The sequence below is a fragment of the Mustela putorius genome, unplaced genomic scaffold (assembly GCF_011764305.1).
Source record: "Mustela putorius furo isolate JIRA1106 unplaced genomic scaffold, ASM1176430v1.1 tig00003858_pilon_pilon_pilon, whole genome shotgun sequence".
Classification (NCBI taxonomy): Eukaryota; Metazoa; Chordata; class Mammalia; order Carnivora; family Mustelidae; genus Mustela; species Mustela putorius.
Window position 1 is genome coordinate 51,688,524 of NW_025422010.1, and position 18,360 is coordinate 51,706,883.

The 18,360-nt window shown below is 37.9% G+C and overlaps 1 pseudogene; it reads left to right on the forward strand.

Moving 5' to 3' along the window:
- The first annotated feature begins 4,546 nt into the window (after positions 1-4,546).
- The window catches only part of LOC101679527, a 164,625-nt pseudogene continuing 150,811 nt past the window's right edge, over positions 4,547-18,360 (forward strand).

Sequence of the window (18,360 nt, forward strand, 5' to 3'; positions counted from 1 at the left end):
GAGAGAGCACAAGTAGGGGAAGGGCAGAAGGAGAGGGAGAAGCATATTCTTAGCTGAGCAGGGAGCCCAATGTGGGGCTCGATCCCAGGACCCCAAGATCATGACCTGAGCTGATGGCAGACCATTAACCAACTGAGCTACCCAGGTGCCCCTCCATATCTTATTCTTAATAATGCTATAACAGTATTTGTCTTTGGTTTGGGTTCTCCCAAGCAGATCTTGAGCAAATAATTCAATTGAAAGTCATCAATCTGAAGGTAGTGCCTGGACATGCCACAAAAGGAATGCGGAAGTGAGACCGGGAAAGGAAGGCAACCAGTGAAGGGTGCCATGTCAGGTTAGTTAATGTGTGGGAAACCGAAGCTGAATCCCACAAGGGAATTCTGAGACCCAGTGTAGAATACACATGTGTGTTATCTCACTGGAGGGGTGACTGAACTGGGATATTTATATACTAAATCCTGTTGGTCATTGTTTGGCCCTGAGGTCATAGAGCAGGTTCAGGTGGCCAGAGAGAGCTACAATGTCTTGTTAATGACTTAAATGTAAATAGCATGCCAAGAAATTATTATCTTGCAGCAAACCTGAGAGTTAAATACTATTACGCTAATTCTGGACATGAGGAAAATGTGGCTTGACAAATGGCCTAATGGAGCTCAATTTTCTCTAATTCTAAAGGCTTTATAGAAATAAAATGGTACATCTTGACATAATGAAGATAGAAGAGAAAGGAATAAGAACTACCATCAGAATGTCATAAAAGCAAAACAATGCCATAAATGCAGAAAGAACAAAAGGGACTTTAGTGTACTAAGTACATATTATATCCCTCTTTAAGGAAGTTTAACACATAGAGCCAAAGATCGAATGTTGGAAAATTCTTCTCTGAATTCCCGAGCTCTTAATTATTCACTTTTTTTTCCCCTCCTCACTTGCAATCTTTCTGTTTCCAGAATGAAAAACAAAACAAAACATACAAACCTGAGTTGTGAGAGATTCATTACTGTAGGAAGATCACTTATGGGAGATTACTTATAATAGGAGGCTTATGGGGTTGAGTAACATCCCCCCAAAACCCATATTCACTCAGAACCTGACAACGTGACCAGATTCAAAATTAGGGGGCTTGCAGATTTAAGTAGTTAAGACAAGGTTACACTGGATTAATATGGACCCTAAATCCAATGACTGGTAAACTTACATGAAGCCCGTGTGAAGACAGGAAAGGAGAGCAGGTGAACACGGAGTGAAGATTGAGCTGATCCAGCTACAAACCACGTCACATCACGGATTGCCAGGAACAAAGATTCTCCCCTAGAGCCTTCAGAGGGAGCATGGGCCTGATAATACTTGACTTTCAGACTTGTAGCCTCCAGAATCCTCTGTGAGAATAAATTTCTGTTGTTTCAAGCCACCTAGTATGCGAGAATTTGTTAGAGCGGTCCTAGGAAATTGATGGAAGGATGTTATAGGATTGATTGTGCCCCCCTCGCCCCCATTCATATGTGGAGGCTCCACGCGCCAGTACCTCAGAACGTGGAGATAAGGCCTTTACAGGGGCAATTAAGGTAAGATGAGGTCATGGTGGGCACTAATCCACTATAACTGGTGTCCTTATAAGAAGAAGAGATTTAGGACACAGACAACACAGACAACACAGAGATGGAGAGAGAACCCTGTGGGAATACAGGAAGAGTGCAGCCATCCGCCAGTCACGGAGAGAAGCCTCAGAAGATACCAAATCTGATTTTGAACTTCAAACCTCCAGACCTGAGAAAACCAATTGTTATTGTTTAAGCCACCCAGTCTGTGGTGGTTCGTTATGGCGGCCCTGCCAACTAATAAAAGGGGTGTAGGGTAGGGGAAAGATGAAAACAAAACTTCCATTCCATCCTGACTCTACCCTGACTCTTTCACTTTAGGGGCAGAAGGCAACTGCATATGTGACCAAGGGATCGATCCTCTGAAGGAAGAAGGAGGAGACTGAAACATGAAGAGGGTCTGACAGGTGGGGCATATTAATTGTGCGCTGGCAGCTCTGTGCTGCGGCCATGTTGGCAGAAAGAAGTCTGAAGAGCCTTTGCACATCCTTGGAGTGCTTATGTAGCAATGGCCAATGGTTGGTTGGTTGGTTTGTTTTTTTCTTCTTCTTTGTCTAGGAGTGTTATTTACATAGACTACAACTCTGATTTTAGAGAAAGAAGAACAGGGATGTAATCAGTGGGTAGAAATAAGCTGATAGCTTCCAGCAGATCTTGACTCGGGAATCTCTGTGTTTAAGATTCCTTGTACAAAGCACTAGAATTTCAAAGAAGACAGAGATCCAAGAAAAGCACTCAGTTTGGGAATAAACAATGCACATTTGGCTGACACTTCCCTTGCAATGTAACTTTCAGCATTTAAGAAAGACAAATCCTAGTAGCAATGCATGGGGGCATATGGCGGTGAACATAGTGTAATGAATAAACTTGTCAAATTATTATCTTGTACACCTGAAACTAACGTAACTAATGCAATGTGTGTTAAGTACACTAAAAAAAAAAAAAATTGCCAATGGGTTATCTGTTGAACAGATGAACAGCATATGAAAAGGTGTTCGACATTACTAATGATCATGGAAATGAAAATAAAAACCATAATGAGCTACCTACCACCTCACTCCTATTAGAATGGCTTATATGAAGAAGACAAGAAATAACAAGTGTTGGTGAGGACATGGAGAAAAAGGAACCCTGGGGCACTGTTGATGAGAAGGTAAACTGGTGCTGCCGCTGTGGAAAACAGTATGGAGATGCCTCCAATTCTAAAAATAGAACTATCCTACAATTCCAGAATTGCACTACTGGATATTTACCCAAAAAAGACAAACACACTAATTTGAAAAGATACATGCATGCCTCTGTTTATTGCAGCACTATCTGCAATAGCCAAACTATGGAAGCAGCCTAAGTGTCCATCAATAGATGAATGGGTAAAGATGATGTGGTACATAAACACAATGGAATATTATTCAGCCATAAAAAGAATGAAATCTTGTCATTTGCAAAAACAGGGATGGAGCTAGAGGGTAGGTATAATGCTGAGTGAAATAAGTAGGTCAGAGAAAGACAAATACTGTAAAACAAAAGAGCAAAGGAAAAAAGACAAAGAGATAAATCAAGAAACAGACTCTTAAGAGAACAAATTGATAGTTATTAGAGGGAGGTGAATGGGGGACTAGGAGAAATAGGGGATGGGAATTAAAGAGTATACTTATTATGATTTAAAAAAAAGGTAAAATTACTAAAAAATTAAAAAAAAAGAAAGAAAGATACATCCTCTGGACTTTCTCTAATGTTATTTCCAAACCAGACAGCTACTGAGGGACAGAAACTGGGGGACAGAAATTATTGTGCAAAACAGAAATTCTACAGTTTGTGTGTGTGTGTGTGTGCACTCATGTTTTAGAAAGTACAGTCTATTACATAATGGGAAGATATTCTTATTAAAGAATCCATTACATAATGGGAAGATATTTCTTTCTCTATATACTACATATTTTGTAAATTAAATGTGTCAGTGTTTGTGTTGAAAGAAGAAAGGTTACTACATGACTTTTTAGTTTGGATAAAAAAATGCATCCCTATTTCGGGGATGCATTTTTATATCATCTTCATTTATACAACATCTTCATATGTTAAAATATAATTGAGTCCTATTTGTTACACAAGAAGGTACAAACTGTAGATGAAAATGATATTTCTCAAATTCTTCTGGATGAGAGACTAAAGTCTGCGTGTCTTCCAGCAACACAGAGTCTATTAAAGACAATAAAATTTCACTTTAGAAAAAAGCACCCAAACATTTTTGATTATTTAAAAAAAAAAAGCAATTCTAAAGGGAGAAGAGTTAAATATATATATTTTTTCAGTTTAGGTAAACTCTTTGCCTCTAATTATCTTGGGCTTCAAAATTTCTTTCAGGGAGCAACTCTTCTATTATTGTATTTCTTACAGGTAATGGCCACGTTATATAAGAATCAAATCAAAGTAAAGGTAATTTATTGTCCACTAAAAATTTCATTTTCTGTCAGCAACCAAAGTATGAGATTGTATATATGAGCCCAAATACAAATTATAGAGATTAATTTTATTAAAATGCAGCAACAAGCAGAATTTTTCCCCAATACAATAAATCTTTCAGATGGATTAGAGACCTTGAATTTAAACCTGTGATGTTATCTTGCCCTCTTAAAAATGGTTATAAAATCCACAGTTAATAGAGTTGTTCATAGACATTCCCATTTCTTCCTTCCAAAACCAGTCTTAATACATTTTTCTTGATTCTTAGGCATATGAAGTAAACTAAAAAGAAAAACCCTATGGCTAGAAATTATTTATAAGTATACATAGGCTTTTATATGTATGTTAACAAAATTATATATAAACAATTAAAATGGTGATAAAAATCTATAAAAATCACAGCTTGCTGGGGCTTTCTACAATCACTGGCCACTCTGACATCTTTCAGAGCCCACAACAGAAATTCCATCACCTCAGGAGCTGGCATGGGCCAGGTGCCTCCTATCGGCGTGAACCCTTGTTCTTTCCTCAGAGACCGGTTCTTGCAAGTATCTTCACTCATCATACCCACAACGTTGAAGCCATTAGGAGATGCTCACGGGCACATCACCCCCCTGTAAAGGAGGTACTGTGTACTAAAGTCAGGTCTGTTGGGTTTTTGATGGCATGCTTATCACTGTGACTTGTTTGTTTTATTTTTTAAGAATTCCATTATAATTAACATACAGTTTTGTTACTAGTTTGAGGAGTATAGTATAGCGATTTGACAGTTCTATACATTACTCTGTGCTCATCAAGAGAAGTGTTCTCTTAATCCCCTTCACGTATTTTGCCCATCCCACCCCCAGCTGGTAAGCATAAGTTTGTTCGCTACACTTAAGAGTCTGTTTTTTGGTTTGTCTCCTTTTTCTTTGTTTTGTTTCTTAAGTTCCACATATGCGTGAAATCATATGATATCTGTCTTTCTCTGACTGAGTTATTTCACTTGGCATTATACCCTCAAGGTCCATCCCCCTGCCCTTGTTGCCAATGGCAAAATGTCATTCTTTTCTATGGATGAATAATATTCCACACCACATTTTCTTTATGTATTCATCTATCGATGAATACTTGACTTGCTTCCATATCTTGGCTATTATCAATAATGCTGCAATAATCATGGGGTGCATAAATCTTTTTGAATTAGCGTTTTCATATTCTTTTGGTAAATACCCAGTAGTGGAATTAATGGATGATATGGTAATTCTGTCTTTAATTTTTTTGAGGAACTTCCGCATTGTTTTCCACAGTGGGTGTACCATTTGCACTTCCACTAACAGTGCAAGAGGGCTGTTTCTTGTGATTTTGACTTGTGATTTTAGCCATTCTGACAGATGTGAGGCAGTATCTCATTGTGTTTTGATCTGTAGCTCCCTGATGAGTCATGTTGAGCATCTTTTCATGTCTGTTAACCATCTGTGTATCTTCTTTGGAGAAATGTATGTTCATGTTTTTTGCCCATTTTTAATTGCATTATTTGTAGTTTTTTTGGTGTTGAGTTGTATGACTTCTTTATGTATTTGGATAGTAATCCTTTATCAGATATGTCATTTGCAAATATCTTCTCCCATTCAACAGATTGTCTTTTAGTTTTGTTGGTTGTTTCCTTTGTTGTGCAAAAGTTTTTTATTTAGATATAGTCTTCATAGTTTGTTTTTGCTTTGTTTTCCTTGCAGCAGGAGACATATGCAGAAAACTGTTGTTATGGATTTTATGGCTATTTTTGTAGTTCTTCTCTGTTCTTTTCTTCTCGTGGTCTCTTCTCTTATAGCTTGCTGGCTTTCTTTACTGAAATACTTATAGTCCTTTCTCTTTTACTTTTTGCATATCTATAACTGGTTTTTGATTTGTGGTTACCATTAGGTTTCTATAATTGTATAGAAACATAGCAGTCTATATTAAGTTCATGGTCACTTAAGTTTGAAACTATTTTCTACTCCCTCCCACATTTTAGTTTTATGCTGTCATACTTTATATCCTTATATTCTGTGAACTCTTGACTGATTTTCAGAGATAAACTTAATTTTACTGCTTTTCTCTTCCTACTTTCCTTACTCTTGCTTATGGTCCCTGCTTTTCACTCAAAAAGTCCCCTTTAACATTTTTTGTGGTGCTGGTTTGGTAGTGATCAATTCCTTTTACTTTTATTTGTCTGGGAAACTCTTTACCTCTCCTTCTATTCTGTATGATAGCCTTGTTGTACAGAGTATTCTTGGCTGCAGGTTGTTTGTGTGTGTGTGTGTGTGTGTGTGTGTGTGTGTGTGTGGTTTTTTGTTCAGCATTTTGAATATATCATGCCACGTACTTCTGGCCTACAAAATTTCTGTTGAAAAATGAGCTGACAGCCTTATGAGGTTTCCCTTTTATGCAACAACTTTTTCCTGCTGCTTTTAAATTTTCTCTTTGTCACTAATTTTTTGCCATTTTAATTACTATGTGTTTTGATGTGGTCCTCCTTAGACTGATTTCTTTGGGACCTCTCTGTGCCTCCTGGAACTGGACTTTTTCCAAATTTGAGAAGTTTTCAGCTATTATTTCTTCATATATATTTGCTTCCCCCCTTTCTCTCTCTTCTCCTTCTGAGATCCCTATAATGTGGTGTTATTAAGTTTGATGATGGTGCTGAATTCTCTATCGTCATTTTTTTAGCATTTTTCTCTTTCCTGTTTAGCTTGATTGTTTTCCATTATTCTGTCCACCAGGATGCTGATCCATTCTATTTCCTCTAGTCTACTACTTATTCCACTAGTATAGTTTTCATTTCAGTTCTTGAGTTCTTCATCTCTGATTGGTTCTTTTTTATGTTTTCTATCTCTTATTTGAGGGTCTCACTGAGATCCTCCACTCTTAAGTCCTTGAGTATCTTTATGACCATTACTTTAAATTCTCTATCAGACATATTACTTATTTCCATTTTGTGTAGTTCTCTGTTGTGATAGTGTCCTGTTCTTTCATTTGGGAGGTATTTCTCTGTTTCCTCATTTTTTTCTAAGTCTCTGTGTCTTAGGAAAGTCAGCTCTGTCTTCTGCTCTTGAGAGTAGAAAGAAGAGGTCCTGTGGCACCCTGTAGTGCAATGTCCCCTAGTTACTAGAAACTGGCACTTCAGGGGTATCTTCTATGTGTGTTATGTGAGCCCTACTGCCATGGCTGAGTCACTGTGACCTGCAGTTCACCTGTTTGCAATGGCTCTCTTTGCCTATTGTGGGCAAGGTTTGGTCTCTGTGTTGTTAGTGGGCCAGTCTGGGGCTACTTTGGACTTGAGCTGGGTCAGACCAGGCATTTGCCAGAGATGCAACAGCACCAAATTCCATTTCCCTGTATTGTTTCCTGAGAAGTCTGCTTTAGTGGGTGGAGCCTGCAGTCAGACAAAATCCTCCAGGTGGCCTCCAGGCCACTACTGGATGCATAGTTGAGCTGTTCTGTGGTTATCTTCTTTCTCTGGGCAGAAGGCAGTTTGGAGCAGTGCTGGCCCCTGTTGGGGCTATTTGCACATAGCTACACTTGTGTCACTGCTTTGGATGGGATCTGGCCAAGGGTGTATTGGAGAGGGCAGATCCACAGGAAAGCATGGGGGTGGGGTGTGCTGGTCTGCTGCCAGAAGGGAACTGCATTTGCCCAAATCTCCTCCAGAGGTCAGCTGGATTGGAGGGGGTGGATCCACAAAGGGCACGGTGGGGCACACTGTTAACAAAACAGGTTTAGAGTGTCCTCATTGTTGCTGATTTCCACAGGTGTCTGTGTATGCAGGTTGGGAGTAGGGGAGAGAAATAGTGCTGTCAACTCTTGTTCTGAGGGAAGTCTCCTAAAGATCTCTGCCCTTCTAGCACACATTCTGAGATTTCAAACAAATCTCCCTCCTATATACCACAGGCATTTTTCAAATTGCAGTTTCTATAAGCTGCAATTTTATCTCTGCAGGTCTGTTTATTATGCTCTCTTTTCTCTTCCTTCCTTTCCTCTCTCCCTCTCTCCTTCCCTCCCTCCCTCCCTTCCTTTTTTGTGAAAGAAAAAAAAAATGATCTAGATTTATCCAATGAAGGGTGAGCTGATACCTTCTTTAAAAAAGAAAAAAAATCATTTTTAATATTGAGAAGTCATTAAAATAATTGTAATAGATACTTAATATAATAGGTACTCAGTAAAATGTGGGAACTCAGTTTCAGTTCTCTCTTTCGGGTCTCTCAGAACTGAGTCTACTGATTTTTATTAAGCCCTGCTGATTTTAAGAACTGCAAAATTATGCCCCTCTGGATTTTAAAACTAAATGTTATGGGGATTCATCTTCCCTATGCAGGTTTCTTCTGCCTCGGATCCCTAGTGTGAAGGTCTGTTTCTTTCTCCTCTCATGCTTGCAGCATCGTTCCTTCCCGCTGACAGTCTTAGGGGGTCCATTTAGCTCCTGACTACATTGCTAGCCTTTCTACCCTCTTCAGTGTAGCGTTTTCTCTACATTTAGCTCTGGAGCATGTGTTCTGTTAGTCTTTGGGTCATTTTCTGGGTTATTTACACTAGTGTGGATGTTACCTAGTTGTATCTGTGGGAAGTGGTGAGCTTAGGATCCTTCTACTCTGTCATCTTCCCCAGAAGTCTGAGTTTGTTTTTAAATCATAGTTAATGTTAAGAAAATCCTCTAGGACTAGAAAGCCTGTCCTCTTTTAGCTACCTTTGCTCCAACTCACTGTTTCCAAATATTAGATTTTTGCATATTTAAGTTTTCTAGAGCTCTGCTTTTCATCTTCACTGCTTGATGAGCTTTACCCAATGTCCTTATCAAGACATCTTGAAAAAATTTTAGAGTCACAAAACCTAGGCATTTATGTTACCTCTTTGAAAACAAGTTATCTGGATTTATTGTAGATTCTTCCCTTAATGGGCAATATAGGGAAAGTTTTTTTTTAACTATTCAAATAATCAGACCTGTACATTTTGGCCATATTATCTGGCAAGCCACCTCCAATGGTTTCAACCTTTCTGAAATTCTTCATAAATAATAGTAATAATGATAATAATAATAATAATAGAACCACCAAGGTGTGTTCTAATCAGGATAGGTGGAACTATACAGGGTTCTTGGTATGGTCAACACTGAATATGGCTTTTATATTCTTTATGCATACTATTTTCAATCTGTAAAATGGGAATAAAAAAGGCAATGTTTTTCACAAACTGGGACAAAGGTCTCTGGAACCTGATAGCAGCCAGTATAAGCCTTCCAGTAATGCCCACGGCCCCACATGCTGCCAGCTTTCCAGTAGGGGACACAGGACACAGGACACAGAACAACCTCTACTTAGATCACTGCAGCCTCCTGGTTCCCATAGAAACTGCTCAGGCTCTGGTCCAGTTGTCCTTTCCTCATTGCTTCCTTGAGGCCTCTTTCCTCACTATATAAATTAAGTAATTGATATTTCTTTAATCACTCCTTCCTTTACTTTTTAATAAAGAGGTCCTAATTGTAAATATGGTAATATTTAGCAATATTATTAGCAACAGCAATAATTAGCAACAGCACTAATAATGAAAATAATAACTTATTTTTAAGAGTTCCCCCTGAATATCTGCATTCTAGTAGGTCTCTGAACCATAAGATGAACTGAATGGTAAAAATGGTATGGAATTGGGAGCCCTACCACATTGGACTGGATGTACAAACTGGAATAGGCTATTTCTGAGTTAGGCTTATTATCATCCACTGAAAGGCTCAGAGCCATATCATATTTTCATTACTATCATGACATAATTTCTCCTTTATTTTTAAAGCTTATTTTGTGTCACCTACTATAACTGCCTCACTATTAACATAATAATGGAAATGTAAATATTATATCAGGCTCACAGGGTAAGTATCAAAAGAAAAAAAATGTAGGATACAGGCATGATAGAAAATAGAGCGGAGATTCCTCAAAAAATAAAAATAAAAATAGAACTACCATATGACTCAGCCATCTCACTTCTGGGACATGACTTCATTCATGTCAAAGGTAATAAAAACAGAATCTTGAAGAGATATCTGCACTTCCATGTTCACGACAGCATTATTCACAATAGCCAAAATATGGAAACAACCTAAGTATGTGTCAACAGATGAATGGATAAAGAAATGTCACACACACACACACACACACACACTATTCAGACAAAAAGAAGGAAGTAATTCCATTTATGAAAACATGGATGAATCTAGAGGACCTTATGCTAAGTGAAATATGTCAGATACAAAGACACATACTGTATGATCTCACTTATATGTAGACTCTAAAACAACGTCAAACACGTAGAAATGGAGTAGTTGGTGGTTGCCAGGGGCTAAGGGGTAAGGGGACACGAAGAGATGTTGGTCAAAGGGTACAAATTTTCCGTTATAATAAGATGAGTAAGTTCTGATGATCTATCATATAGTATGGCAACTATGCTTAATTATACTGTATTATACACTTGAGATTTACTAAGAGAGTAGAGCTTAAGTGTTTTCACAACAATGAAAGGTTAGCTACGTCAGGTGATGGATGTGTTCATTAGCTTGATTGTGATAATCACTTCACAATGTATACCTATGTCAAATCATCATGTATACCCTAAATAAGTATAATTTTTATTTGTCAATTATACCTCAATAAAGCTAGAGAAAAAAAATAATGTAGGAAATGGTAGAAAGCACCATGGCTTTATTTCCTTTATTCTAAGTACATCTATAAGCATGCTTGTCAGTGAATTGGCAAGAGTCATAATGATGGGATGACTTGGGACATGAGAATAGATGAAGAGAAGGTGCTTGTAGAACAAATGGGACTTGCATGGCTTGACAAGCTTTTATACTAGGTTATATGTGTAAGTGGAGGAGAGTGCTCAAGATTTTATCTTCTGGTGGGGGAAGGTAAGACTTCTTATCAAAGACTATTCTGTGATCATATATGATTTTGTTAATTTTGTGTGTATAGTCAGTTACATGCAATTTTCACTATCTTTACTTATGTGCATGTGTTTCAGTAAAAATTGACTTGGGACACCCAGGTAGCTCAGTCAGTTGAGCATCTGGCCCTTGATTTCTGTAAAGGTCATGATCTTAGGGTCCTGGGATCAAGTCCTATGGGCTTGGCACTCAGCGTGGAGTCTACTTGTCCCTCTCCCTCTGCTCCTTCCCTTGGTCTCCCTTTCACTCCATATATAAATAAAATCTTTTTAAAAATTGAGTAAAAAATACTATGCACAGATGTTACACGGTTGGGTTATTTTGAATTCCTCTTATCAAATTATGAAGTGTTGTTGCTGTATTTCTATGGAAATTCTGTTACAGTTGCTGAAGATTTTTATGTGGAAGCTTTCTGACATCATCAGACATATTAGTCCAAATTGATGATTCACAGAAGCACACGAAGGTTTTGTACAAATGGGGTAGGATTACTTTGAAGCTTCCAGAAGCCACTTCCAGAGAAAAGGCCCCAACCCTTATTTTTGCAGGACTGCCGTTTTAGGTATAATTCCCCTCTCTACTCTGAAACATCCAGGCCATGGAGGCACACGAAGTAACCAACATAAGCTCTTTCCCTTCTAAAGAAAATAAAAGTGAAACTCTTAAAAGGCGAGATTTATGACAAATGGTAGCTGATATTATCCACAATTTCATTAGTGAACTCCTGATTGCATAAAAGAACACTTTATAGAAGTTTCTCTTTAGAAACCTGATTATTATATTTGTTTTTATTTTAATATGCACACGCAGTAGGGGAACATGCATGGAATTTATTAGGCTTGGCTAATTTTCTATCAATTCTAGGAATCCAAGATTAGCCATGTGCAGTTCATAGCTGGTACTGCAAAAAGCGAAAATGTCACCTAGAAAAAGCAAGAAGTGCTTTGTTCCTTAAAAATTAAAGTAATGTGATATGTATAATATCACAGTACTTTGAGAAAAAAATGAGCGAAATTCCCGGAATCAATCAGCCAAAGATAATTGTGTTATTAAGAAACCATTTGATTGTGTGTAAATGAAAAGCCATATTTTGCTCAATCTACAAAAAAGCTTTACAGTATATCTGAAACATCTAAATTACCTTTATTAATAAATATAAAATGTGTAATTTTGGTTAGTATGCTGGATTAATTGCCTAACAAATTAAGTGAGTCCCATGAGCATGCTATGCAAATCATTTTGTAAAAGGTCATTTTTATTAGCAACAGTGGTCAAGTCAAATATGCAATTTCTGGAATAATGTGGCACATAATGTGCTGATACATTCAAATGCTATGGATATTAAACCCAACCATGCCTTATTTTAGGAAGCTAAGTGTAAATTAAATGAATCTGAATTATTTGTGATTTACTTAGTGTTCACTTACTCTACAAATGTTCATTGATAATCTACTGAGTGGTTGGCACTGGAAAGGGTACAGTTAGCTCCTTTGCTTATTCTGGCCTTTGTAGCCATCAAATACTTGATCTCTAAACATCTACCACGTGGACATATAGGAGGTACTCAGCAGGTACTTGCTATTCTCCCTCATGAACTATTGTGGAATATTTACCCAGTGGGTCTTGAGGATACAATGATGAACAAGTCATGCAAGGTTCCTATCCTGAAGGAAACCATCCTCCGGTGGAAATGACCCACACTAAGAAACAAATAGGATCACTTCAGAGAGTAGTAACTGCCTGAAGAAAGGCAGCAGGACGGAATAAGACAAGTGTGGACAACATCCAGTAGAAGGATCAAGGAAGACATCTTGGAGGTGAAAACTGACCAGCCAGGGGTTAGTCACACAAAAATTTTGAAAAAAGTCATTTCAAGCAGGAGTTGCTGACACAAAAGCCCATGCTTGAGACCATTTTTAACAAAAACAGTTTCCCTAAGTATGGAGTCTTAAAACCTCAGGTGTTTATTGTTCATGAAGAGGAAAAGTTCCAAGCTGGTGAGTGAGCTAGAGGTGGGCCACAGAGCTGTTCTGTTTGGCCAGCACAATGCTCAGTTGTTGTTCTCTTGTATCGTTTTAGGCCAACAACCAAAAGATGTGAGATTTCTGATTAAAACCCAGCTTTCCGACTTTTCTTTAGAAACCAGGTCTGGAGTCTTATGACCTGAATTTTGGCGGAGCAGGTGTGGGTTAAACAGCTGGTTGTGCTCTTCAGATGAGGTGTGAGGTTTCACTCTGCCTTTGCCAATGTCTTGCCAACTTTCTTATCCTGCCCCAATCCTGAAGCCAAAATTTACCTGCCATTTCTCATCCTGCTCCTGCTATTGGTTTTCTCTGTAACTATGTTTTCTATCAAAACTAGAAAAAGAAAACGAGGTTTAGAGGGTTATGTGTTTCTAGAAAAAATGGTCAAAGAATATATAAATCAGTCTTTGTGTCAGCTGGATACAACCCACTTTTCCTCTCATTTACATTTTTTTCCTACTCCTATTAGGCATATGAGTTTGAGATACTTGAACACGGGTTTTAAAAAACAAGAGCATCATCCAATATTATTTTTTTGAAAAATAAAATAAAATTAGAATGTAGTTTTGGGCTGCTTTGGTGGGACAAGTTGGGTATCTGGACTTACGTGAACTTGAATCTTAGTTTCAACACCTACTAAACTGGTAATGGGCCAGTTAAAGTCTCCTCTCATCCTCAGTGTTCCCATCTATAAATCTATTGATCTGGACACATAATAATCAACCTTGTCACTTTTTTCTAAGAAATAAAGTTTACCCATAGAAGCACATAGTACTTGGTAGACCATAAATGTAAAATTCTTATTATTATGTGTATAATTTGGGGTTTGGTGTAGAAGACTCACTATGACTCACTTTACCTTAGTTACAGTCTGAAGTTCTCCTGGGGCAGTTAAAAAGAGAAGAGATGGGGGCGGTGGCATGAAGGAGGGGAGAGCAGTAAGAGTATTCATTGTACAGTGCATGCCAGCTGTGTGCCAGATTCTTGACTCACACTATATTATATTGTAGGTTACCTCCATTTTACAGAGAAGGAAGAGCAAGTGCCAGGAAGCAATGTAACTTGCCACGGTCACACATAAGAGAGATGCCTGCATGCAAACGTTTCATCACTTTTCTCCTTTTTCCTTTTTTTTGCCATCTGCCTGCCCCCTGCTAGAAAAGATGGAGAGCTACTGTATAACTTCCTGGAGCCAAGGAAATGAAAGCATGTCTAGCATGCTTTCAGTGGATTTATCGAACTTGGACATGCATAGGAATCTTCTGCAGAGCTCACTAAAAATGCCCCACAACAATGGGCTCTGATTCAGTGGGTGATGCGACCATTTCATCCTGAGAGAAACCAGTGAATGTCATTCTGGTCTCAGCGGCTAATTTTTAACTGAAAAAGTATAGAACGTGATGTCAAATTCCATATGGTACCTGACGAACAGACACTGCACGAGAATGGATAAAACCTAAGCCCCTGATGTCACAGAGAAAATCTTTAGAATGGTCTTAGATTATTTTTCTTAACATTAAGGTAGAGTTGAGAGGACAGATAAGACTTGATAGAGTGAAATTAACTAAAATAATTAAATTCCAATGACAAATCTGATCATGCTTTGCTCTTCCTATGCATGGTCAGAAATATTTACATCATTTACTTATTCAAATATAGAATATATGCATGTTTAATTGAACACTAAAGTATTAATTAAGGACCCATCGTAATTATACCTTACATATGAGCCATTCACATTTAAACTAATTTCCACTGTACTTCCCTCTAAAATGAGTTTTTTATGCATCTACTACCAGTTTCATTTTATCTTTCCCAGGAAAATCCCTGATAAGATTAATTACAGAAAATAGCAGACACTACTGGAAATTACTATCACAAAGTGCATGGCTAGAAACTGTTCATATGAACAGAAGTAGACTAGGTCTCTGTCTGCTTCCTTATCTTCCAGGTAGAATGAATTATAAGTCCTAAAATTTCAAGTGCTGAACTTAACATTGTTGAGCCTCACAGGGCTCCAAAGGCCTAACCATGAGTTTACTGCTCTTGCCAGATTCGTCTTCATGCTCAGCATGGAAAACTCCACCAGCTAGTCCCCTATCAGCCGGACCAGCTGCACCTGCCGCTGCTCAATTTAAAGATTTTATTTATTTATTTGACAGAGAGATGGAGAGAGAGAGCACAAGCAGGCAGAGAGGCAGGGAGAGGGAGAAGCATGCTTTCTGCCTAGCAGGGAGCCCAACATGGGGCTTGATCTCAGGACTCTGGGATCATGACCTGAGCCAAAGGCAGCTGCTTAACCGACCGAGCCACCCAGGCATCACTGCCCCTTTTCAATTTAAAGGATTATACTTTCTTGCCAGGCCATAAAAATACTCAAACAAGCCAATCACATTCTCCTGTGGAAATTAAAGCCTGCCTCCCACAGCCTCCCCTGGTACCCTATGCTTTGTTAATTTGATTTCCCTTATTATTATATTTTTTACTTACATATTTTTATGTTGTTACTAAATATAGTCCATTCATAAATTGACTGGCCATGCCTCTCAATCCTTTTTCAGTGTCAAGGGTCTTAATGTTTTAATATCAATTTGAGTGGTCTCTTTTTATAGTAAAAAATACTGTATTTGTTGCAAACAGTTTCTTCAATGTATTTTTCATCTTTTGGTTTTAATTATATATTTTTATCTTTTTGAAGTAAAAATCATACTAAATTTTAAATGTTTATGCAGATCAAATGTCCAATTTTTTTTTCTTTTTTGGTATGCCTTTGGTTGCTTTTAAAGTCAGAAAGACTTCCATCCGAGATCTGATGAATACTTAATGATGCATTATTCAATTTTTCTCTGGTTTGATTTTTTAAAATCTTAATGTATCTGAAACCTATTTCTTAGCATGGTGAGGTGAGATTTCTAATTTCTGGCTTGGCATTTATCAGATAAAGCATCTTAATTTGTAATTTCAAATTCTTTTCTCCTTTTAATCTCTAGAGTCTCCACTTTCCCCAGGGCCAAGTAGAAAGAGAGAGAAAAGATTACACAGGCAAGTGTGAAACACTGTATTGTTGTTTCCCTAATTAACATGGAGTAAGAATCTATTCCAGGGAATGAGTTCTCTGAATATCTTCACATTCTGGTTAATAACTTGACTCTTGTTTGTTTGTAAAAAAAAAAAAAAAAAAAAAAAATTAAGGCAGAAAAGAGATAGATGGACCAAAACATACATAAAATACTCACAACTAGGCAAAATGAGAAAAAAAGGAACAAAGTAACTCTTCAATGTGTGCTAGAACCCTTCATCTATGGAAGGTAAATATAAATGTCTGGCTCCAGATTATTAGACAAACCAGGAACCACATGTTTTCTTAGGAAACCTGTGTAGGCAATGTTGGGAGAAACAGGTCTACGTCTGGCCAGATCTGGGGTGTCTGACGTGAGATGGGGCAGGAAATGATGTTAGCAAAGGGTATCAATGAGTCAAGTATAGATTAAAAACAATAGGCTTCTGTTGCTACTCTTTGAAGGGCCAACAAGACTTGTTTTCGGCAGAATAATCTATCAAAGCTAGTGAGGAAGAGTCACGTGGAAGTGCAAATCCAAACGGGGCTCAGAATGACTTAAAGGTTTATAGGGAAATGCAGAATACCAGTGCTTTAAAGTCCTATTCATCCCCTACAGACTTCCTGCAATGGCTTCTACCTTGGCAGAAACGTAAATTAGAGGTGAGAACAGAAAAGGATATGGTGGAACTGGGCAGCCAAGATACATATACCATTCCCAAATCGCTGACTAGAAGGGTCAGAAAGAGGGAAGGGCATGATTAGTACGGCTACAGAGACTTGTAGAGCTTTCAAGAAATATTTTCATCTGTTTGTTTCTCTGCTTGCTCGCTCATGTTTGTTATCTGTGTTTAGATACCAGGTATTGTGCTCAGATCTGAAGACAAAAATGTCCAAATGGTCTAAAACTATGTCTACCTGCCAAAAATTCATCGAGGTCCTACTATGGACCATCACTCACGTTAGTAGGAGTTTCAAATTCATGCAGGAACAAAACAAATACGGTCTCTGCCCTTATAGGAACTCTTACCTCTTTCTCTTGAATTATTTAAAAATAGAAAATACAGAGAATCATATATCACACATTCCCATAACCCCTAAAGATTTAACAAATGATAATATTTCATGTATTTGTTTCAAAAAATATATTAAAAAATAAAATCACATAGTGACAGAGCTGCTTTGACCTAGCTCAAATGTAATTTCCCTTCCCCTCTTCAGGGAAATAATTAATTATTCTGAAGTTGGCATTCTTCCAATTATTTTAAAATATATTACCACATACATATTTGTTCATAAACATTTTGTAGCATAATTTTTATTTTGGAAAATTTGTAATGATGTTTTTAGTGTAAAATGATAACTTGCTTTTTATATCTCACATCAGGTTTTTGAGATAATTTATTTCATGTTTATTAAATACCAACTGTGCCTCAGCCATCATCCTAAGTGCTAGAATTAAGCAGTGAATAACCAAAAATTTCTGCCCTTATGAAGCTTATATTGTAGTAGAGTGAACAAACAATAAACAAAAAAATATGAAATATTCTATATAGACTGCTGTTAGAGACTGAACTGGGACCCCCCCAATCCCACACTCGTACATTGAACCCTTAACCCACAACATAACCCAGTTTAAAGAAAAAGATCTATAAAGAGCCAATAGAGATTAACTGAGATAATAAAGCAAGGGCCTTAATTCCATAGCACTGGTATCCTTATAAGAAGAAGACACATCAGAAATTTTTCTTTCTACTCACATGTACATAGAGGAAAGGCCATGTGCGGACATGGATGTCATCTCCAAGCCGTGAAGAGAGGTCAAACCAGAAACAAAATCTACAATACCTCCATCAGGAACTTTAGCCTCTAAAACTCTGAGAAAATAAATGTTTGTTGTCTAAGCCACCCAAGGTGCAGTATTTTGTTATGACAGCCCTAGCACACTCATCAGCTACTATATGTTGATGAGTGCTAAGGAGAGGAAGTAGAAAAGGGGAGATAGAGTGATGAGGGTCAGACTGGAAGTTGGAACTGAGTGTTCAGAGATGTCTTATCCAAGGAGGTACTCTTGAGAAAAGACTGATGAAAGTGGAGGGGGTGGTCACTTGGCTAATGGAGGGGAACAGGAAGTGCCAGTGCACAGTCTGATATAGTAGTGTGTGGCATATTCCAGGAGTCATGAGAGGTCTGGATGGCGGGGTGGAGGGGAAGAAAGAAGGGGAGGGAGAAGATGAGGCTGGAAGGTTAATGAAGGCCAGATCACGT